The 8,696-nt window shown below is 39.1% G+C and overlaps 1 pseudogene; it reads right to left on the reverse strand.

The window, feature by feature from the left end:
- Nucleotides 1–7,023, reverse strand: part of LOC148200794 (uncharacterized) — a 47,833-nt pseudogene extending 40,810 nt beyond the window's left edge.
- Between the last annotated feature and the right edge of the window lie 1,673 nt (nt 7,024–8,696).

Raw genomic sequence — 8,696 nt, forward strand, 5'->3', positions numbered from 1 at the left:
AGGAGTGCAAAAGGATAAGTGTGGGGGTGTGATGAGTGCATATTTATGCCCACATTTATGTTTGAAAATTAAAATTTTGATGGGATAATTGTGTTTAAATGGTTTATTTTAAGTGAATTTGTGATGATTGGAATTATTGGCTTTGGAAAATAGAGAGACGTAAAAAGTGAGTTTTAATGCATAAATTATTCTTGGATTTTCTAATGTTTATTTGTGCAGCTGAGAATATAAGTTTTATTGGTCCAAATGGCAATTCAAGGCCCAAAGTCAGATTTTATTTGGAAAATTCAGAAGGGGCTAAAGTGCAGATAGAGGAAATTTCAGGGTATTTGTGCAATTTTGGAAAGTCAGAAAATCTAAAAGATAAAATTCAGTTGTTGAATTTAATTTGGGAATATCAACAGAAAATATCTTCCAAATAATTTTATCATTATCTAAATCTTTTAGTTATTTGGAAGATATAGGATAAAAGATAATTAAGTTAATATCTATCAAATATTCTTTGAAACTGATTTAATCTAATGAATATTTGAAAGATATAATATATCAACAGAAAATATCTTATCAACAAACTATTCAAAGTCCAAGCCCAATCAAGCCTATATAAAGAGACCCAAGGGAGGCAGAAAAGGGGACTTCACTTCATACATTCATTCTTTCATACTCCTCTCACTTTTCTTTCATCTTGTATTCAACTCCATTCATGGAGAGGTAAGCATCTAGGGCAAATTCTAGTGTAATTCCATTATGGATTCTAAGGTTAGATTGAGTTAATGCAATTGTTTATTTTGATTATTGATTTAAGTTGTTCTCTCTATGTCTTTCATCTCTCTATCAAATTAAAAGCAAAGATTTTTCCATCATAATGTGTTTGAATCTACATGCATATTGATTATATGAGTTCTAGGGTTTCTAGGTTTAATTGAGAATCTACTTTGATTTAATTTAGAAACATTCATATGATTAAATGATTTTTACTTTCAATTGAGAATGTACTTTGATTGATTAGTAATAATTTCAACTATAATCAATAGAGAATTTACTTTGATTGATTAGCTTTTAATTTGGTTAGGAGATTTCAGAATAGATATGATTAAACATAATAGAATTTGATTGAGAATGTACTTTGGTTGAATTTATTGTGAATAATCTAGAAAGGTTTTGCATTTGATTGAGAATTTACTTTGGTTAAATGCATGATCGCCCTCAAATTAATTAAGAATGTACTTTAATTAATTTGAAACTTAAACAATAATCAATTGAACAATTATCCGTGAATAACCGATGATGAATCTATCTTGGAAAAGCAGTGGAATTAGCCTATTTCATCGTAACTGTTTTTAAGTTTATTAATTGTTCTTTAAACATTCTCCAAACATCATTTTTATTCATAAGCATTGCATAACATAAGAGTCAGATATTCAAAAGCAATTTCGTGTTCGTTGGGAGACGACTCAGGGTTACTTTAGCCCTATCTACCTTCTTGAATACTACTTGGCAATACTGAAGTTGCCTTGAAAAGTAGTATTAATTTGATAGCTTCAACGACAGCCTATCACTTATCAAGGGCAAAAACAATTGCCAACAACTCTTTTTCAGTGGTGGTATAATTTGCTTGGGCAACATCCAAAGTGCGTGAAGCATAGTAGATCACTCTCGGCAGCTTGTCAATTTTCTGTGTCAAGACAGCCCCTAATGCTTAATTAGACGCATCACACATGAGCTCAAATGGGGCTATCCAATCCGGTGCCTGAATGATAGGGGTGGTGGTCAAAGCTTCCTTCAGGCAATCAAACGCCTGCTTGCATCTGTCATCAAAAGAAAAGTCAATATCTTTCTGTAGCAGTCTGGACAAGGGGAGCGCCTTCTTGCTGAAATCTTTGATGAAGCGCCTGTAGAAACCTGCATGTCCAAGGAAAGATCGCATCTCTCGCACGCAAGAGGGGTAAGGCAACTGCGAAATCACAGATATCTTAGCAGGGTCTACCTCTATTCCCTTTTCAGAAATGATATGCCCTAGAACCAAACCTTGTCTAACCATGAAGTGACATTTCTCAAAATTGTGAACAAGGTTTGTTTCTATGCATCTTTTCAAAACATTTTCCAGACTGTCTAAACATGCATCAAAAGAGGATCCATACACAGTGAAATCATCCATAAACACCTCTATGCAACTCTCAAGAAAGTCGCTAAAAATGCTAAGCATGCACCGTTGGAAGGTACCAGGGGCGTTGCATAGACCAAAAGGCATCCTCCTATAGGCAAAAGTGCCAAATGGGCAGGTGAATGTGGTTTTTTCTTGATCCTCAGGCGCAATATTTATTTGAAAGTAACCAGAAAAACCATCAAGAAAACAATAATGAGATTTACCTGCCAGGCGCTCCAGCATCTGATCAATGAATGGTAGGGGGAAATGATCTTTCCTGGTTGCTTGGTTGAGCCTCCTATAGTCAATGCAGACTCTCCAGCTGTTCTGCACTCTAGCTGGGATAAGCTCATCCCTTTCATTCTTTACCACAGTGAGGCCCGTTTTCTTGGGCACAACATGGATGGGGCTAACCCACTGACTGTCTAAAATAGGGTAGATTATCCCAACTTGCAAAAGCTTGGTCACCTCCTTCTTGATGACGTCCATGATCACGGGGTTTTGCCTTCTTTGTGGTTGTCTCACTGGCTTTGCCCCATCTTCCAAAAGAATTCTATGCATGCATGTGGATGGGCTAATACCAGGTATGTCAGCCAAACTCCAACCAATGGCCTTCTTGTGCTTCCTCAACACACCAAGCAACTTCTCTTCTTGAACAAAATCAAGGGAGGTAGAAATGATCACCGGTTTCTTCTCATCATCCTCCAAGTACACGTACTTAAGGTTGTCTGGGAGCTGTTTCAGCTCAAGAGTGGGTGCCTGCAAGTCAGATTCAAATGTACTTCCTGCAACGTGGTTAATGCATTCTGACTCTAAAGAGTGTACAGGTAAAGGCAGAACACTCATCTCATCACAATCCAAATCAATGTCCATCACAGATATGTCAACAACATCATCAATATCATGCATAGCATCAACATCTTGGACATCACAATCCTCATCAAAATCCACAACATTATCAACATCATTCTCAAATCCTTATTCGAATCCAGATTCAATGCATGAATGCAAAGAAGATAGAAAATAATGCTTCTTCTCATGCAAAGAATGGAAGTCGTCAACAACAAATTCATCAACAATGTCATCCAATGCATCGATCCTAAACAGAGAATGGTCCTCAACTGGAAATTTCATTGCATCAAGGATATTAAAATGAACAACAATATCAGCAAATTCCATAGACAAAGTTCCAGCATACACATCAATCTTAGTTTGGGCAGTTTTCAAGAATGGCCTGCCTAAGATAATGGGAGCGGATCCATGAGAGAATCCCTCCTCCATTTCCAAAACATAAAAGTCAGCAGGAAAAATCAATTCACCAACCCTAACCAAGACATCCTCTATGAAACCTGTTGGGTGGGTAACACTCCTATTGGCCAACTGAATGACCACACCCGTGGTTTGCAAAGGACCAAGAGGCAAAGATGCATATATAGACAAAGGCATGACATTAACAGAAGCACCCAAATCAAGCATGGCATTCTCAAATTTATTGTTTCCAATCACACAAGGAATGCAAAATATACTTGGGTCCTTGCACTTTTCAGGGATGTGCGGGACCGACTTACCAATAAGCGCAGATACATTCCTTCCCATGCTAATCCTCTCATTTCCCTTCATCTTCCTCTTGTGTGTGCACAACACCTTCAAGAATTTGGCATACTTCGGTATCTGCTTGATGGCATCGAGTAGAGGTATGTTCACCTCTACCTTCCTGAAGGTCTCCAGAATTTCCCTATCCACCTCTTCCATCTTTTTGCTAGGAAGTGCCCATGAAGGAAATGGTAGAGGGATAGGTCGGTCAACCTGAAGAAGAACCACCGGCTGGAGAAGAAGATTCACCCACCTCAAATGCCCTGCTCAGACCGTCATGGTCGTTCTTTCTAGGACAAGTGGCAGGCACGGGTGTAGGTGTAGAAGCGGGCTCTAGAGGCACAACAATCTGCTTCCCTGATCTGAGGGTTATGGCACTCACATTCCTTGGATTCTGCACAGTCTGGGATGGTAACTTATCAGAATTCTGAGACTGCGCTTGGTTTATCTGAGTAGCCATCTGACCCATCTGGTTAGTGAGACTCTGTATGGAAGCTCTAGTCTCCTGCTGAAATTGCATGTTATCTTTCTGAAACTGCAGGTTTTGCATAGTCATCTGTCTCACTAACTCTTTCAATGAAGGTTCAGACGAAGTGGAAGGGTGGGCAGCTGGTTGGGCAGGTGCCTCTTGATGCTGCTGTTGTTGTTGCCTCTGGTGTTGTTGCATAGGTGGAGGCACATATTTGTTAGGTGCTCCAGCATTCTGGAAAGGTGGTGCCTGCTGTTGATGTTGTGGCGCATTGGTCCATCTTAGATTGGGGTGATTCTGATAACAGTTGAAAAACTGTTATTTTCATGCTTAAAATTGATACTAAAAGCAACCTTTATACTTAGAAACTAGCTTGAAATCATGTTTTTATTCATATTTTCATAAATAAGAGAGCTGGACAGGTTTATGCTTGATTTTAGTGTTTTTGTGCAGGTTTTAAGGTGAATTTGGTGAAAGAAGTGAAGAAGGAGAGAGATGGAATCAGAAAAGACATCAAAGAGTGCAAAAGGAGAAGCCGAAGTTACCGCTTAGCGGCAGTTTACCGCTGAGCGGCACTCAGGAAGTCACGGGAGGTCCACTGAGGGGCAAAATGGTCGCTGAGGGGAAGAAACGAGACGCGCACTCACCGCTGAGCGGTACTTTACCGCTGAGCGGTACACTTATGGGCTTGGGCCTAGATTTTCTGTAATTTTAGAATAGTATATAAGCTTTAGGACGTCCTAGGGTTTGTATCTTTGGCAGAAACGAAGAAAACATTCTCTCTTCCACCCCTTTGAAGGAGGATCTTGGATGCTCAGGCTACCTCTTCACCTTTCTAGGGTTTTATCCTTCATTCTTTCATTATTGTTCATCTAGGTTCACCATGAATATGGTGAACTAAACCTTGTATGTTTGTTGGGGAATCAATGTAATCTTTTGAAGCTCTCATATATGGAATTTATGCTTGCATCTTAATCTAAGATTTATGCTTTCTTTCATCATTAGTTAGGGTTTTTCCTCTTTGCTTAATGCTTGCTTTGTTTAACTCATTCAATGCATGATTATTGATTTTGTCGATACGGGAACGTACGGGGAAGTCTAGATCCGGGGAATCTCTCCCAATATTATATTGGTTGTCGTTAAGCTCCTGCACTTGATGAACTAATTATTAGGAATGCTAGGAATTGTATGAACTCGTAATTAGGGAGAAGCCTTCTTGAAAGGTACTTTAGAGAGTGGCATTAACAATGATGATTTGAATGTTGAATTCCTAAAATATATGAGAGTGGATAAGATGAAATTGACCCCCAACAACATAATCATCCATATATTCCATTGAAAGTGCTTGTCTTTTGGTTTTGCCATTGATCAAAACCTCATGCATACATGTTTATTTTCTGTTTTGCATATTAAACCTCAATTATTTCGTCCTTAAGTCTTAGCTAATCAACAAACCACACAACTAAACTAGGCCGTGAGTCCTTTGGGAGAACGATACTTGGTCTTACCAAGTTTATTACTTGAACGATTCGGTCATACTTGCCGATTGTAAAACAAGTTTGTGACATCATATTTTGGTGATCATAAATTTGTCCATCAGATACCTCCACCCTGGGTTGTACCTGTTGCTGGATAAGTCATGATTTTGCTGTTGTGGCTGCCTGTTGTTGTAGATGTTTGTAGCATAAGCCTGAGGCGCATCAGAGGCAGCAGGGTGCTGCAAAGAAGGACAAACATCTGTATAGTGGTCACTGGAAGGACAAATAGCACATAGTCGTGCAACAGATGCAGATGGAGCTGCAGATCTCTGGTTGGTAGTCAACTGTGTCACCAACTTTGCAAGAGAGTCAATCTTTCCTTCCAACTTGCTTTCAACAGCTGATAAAGACTGGGCAACAACATCATGTACGCCCCTCACCACAATGGCATCATTCCTGGTGCTAAACTGCTGGGAGTTGGAGGCCATCTTCTAAATCAATTGCCTGGCCTCATCAAGTGTGGTGTCTCCAAGAGCTCCACCACTGGCAGCATCAATCATACCCCGATCCATGTTGTTCAAACCCTCATAGAAATACTGGATAAGGAGTTGTTTAGGTATCTGATGGTGGGGATAGCTAGCACAAAGTGTCTTAAATCTCTCCCAATACTCATACAAGCTCTCTCCAGCAAGCTGCCTAATCCTAGTTATGTCTTTTCTGATAGCTGTGGTCCGAGATGCTGGGAAAAATTTCTCCAAGAACAACCTCTTCATATCATCCCAGCTAGTGATGGATCTAGGCGCCAAACCATACAACCAATCCTTAGCAACACTTTCCAATGAATGAGGGAATGCCTTCAAGAAGATGTGCTCTTCAGGAACATCATGCGGTTTCATAGTGGAACAGACAATATGGAATTCCTTCAAATGCTTATGTGGACTCTCACCTGCAAGACCATGAAACTTGGGCAACAAATGGATCAGTCCAGTCTTGAGAACAAATGGAACGTCCTCATCAGGATATTGGATGCACAAGCTTTCAATATTGAAATCAGGTGCAGCCATCTCCCTAAAAGTCCTCTCACGAGGTGGAGGTTGTGCCATATTGTTCTCAGTGTGAAAAACAACAGAATCAGAATCAGAATCAAGTGTAGATGCAACAGATGCAGTAGATGCAGTATGCACAAAGTACTCAGCAGTGGGATGCACAATATTCAATGGAACAGACTCAAAAACAGACTCTAAAGACAAATTCCTAGAATGCCTAATTAACCTATGAAACGTCCTATCAATCTCAGGATCAAAGGGTGGTATGAATCCAGGATTTCCTCTAGTCATGCACTAAATCACAACACCCTGTAATCATGAAACAATAGCACAAAAAAAAATATATTCAAACCACAGAAATCAACACAAGATACCAAAACGACACTATCACAACACAACACAACACAAATCACACAACACAAACACAAGACTTAAAACTGAACCGTTGGTCCCCGACAGCGGCGCCAAAATTTGATGCAGGCTGTCGCGGCCCATCAAATTTGATGTGCATTAATAATGTAGTATAGTGCTAGGAAGTGACTCCTAGGTCGTCTCTCAAGGACCAATTTTGCGGTTCGAAAATCGAGTCTAACACAAAAAAAAGGGGGGGTTTGAAAAGGTTTTGCAAAAATTAAAGAACTTAATAAAGACACAATTGCAAACAAACTAATTTAGCATGGTTATTAAACTAACACTATTAAAAGCCTTAGACAACATTCAAACATCAAACACTGTTACAAACTGATTAACAAACACAATTAAAAATAATTAAATGCAACACTAACTCAAACACATAAACTCAACCTATTAATTAAATTAATTAAAAACCAAAGAAACCAACAAGCCTAATTTAGTCCTAGCAAATTACTTATCATAATGGCAATTAACAAATGAATTTAAAAGTCCAATTGGCCAAAGAAAGAGCACATGGCCGTGAGTCACCATGCACCCAAGTCAAACTTCAATTTCACCTTAAATAAGCCACAAAATGTGTTGACTTCTTCTCCCATGTGCACCATTTCTCAAGAAATTAAGCATGTGCCTTCCACACTCTCCAAGACCGTCCCCTCTCTCCTTCCATGCAGCAAAGAAATGATTTTATACACCAAAGCACACAATTTACGTGAACCACCAAGTGGAAATGCCAAAGAATGCTTCAAAGACCAATGTGCAAATGGAAGATACCATGGGTGCTCCTACCAATGTGCCAAGTAAGCTAAATCAAATGAAAACAAACTCTAAAAACCTCCATTTCTCATTGCAATTCACGGCTGGAACAAGCAAAGGCCAAATCTCAAAGTGGAAACATTCCTTGGGTCAAAACAAGCATCTTTTGTGTTGGTCCAAAAGTGGTAAAAATTAAATGAAGCAATTTCCTCTCTCCTACAAACTCCAAACGGTTTTTCTTCAAGAATTATGCATCCAAAAGCTTTCTTCCACTCTTCAATACAGAGAACAACTTCAAGAAACCAAAGTTAAAGTTGCAAATGAACACAAGAACAATAAACCCAAACTTCTACTCATCAACCCATCTTTAACACTACCATTTCTTCAAGTTTCTTTGCAAAAACGAAAATAATACTTAGACCATTAATTCCAGTTCTGTCCAGCCTCCATAACATCACCAAGATCTGATCCCAACCTTGTCTCAAGCATCAAAACCAAAAAATGCAAGAAAAGAGTTAAACCCACAACACCCACACATCATCTTAAGCTCTCTTCAACCTAAAACTACATAGAACTTCATTTTTATCATCCAACCATATAGAATGAGATAAAAACCGAGAGGAACAGCAGCAAAGGGAGAGGAAAACGAAATATAAAGTTACTCAAACCCAACATCCACCATGGAAATGCAAAGACAAGCTCCAAAACTCAAACTCCAAGCATCAAGAACAAGCAAATGGAAGTGGAAATGAATAGTTTTTCACCACCAATAAGCTAAGACAACCAAGAGTAAATTA

Source organism: Vigna umbellata, chromosome 4 (genome assembly GCF_029865625.1).
Source record: "Vigna umbellata cultivar VRB3 chromosome 4, Vumbellata_1.0, whole genome shotgun sequence".
NCBI classification, from domain to species: domain Eukaryota; kingdom Viridiplantae; phylum Streptophyta; class Magnoliopsida; order Fabales; family Fabaceae; genus Vigna; species Vigna umbellata.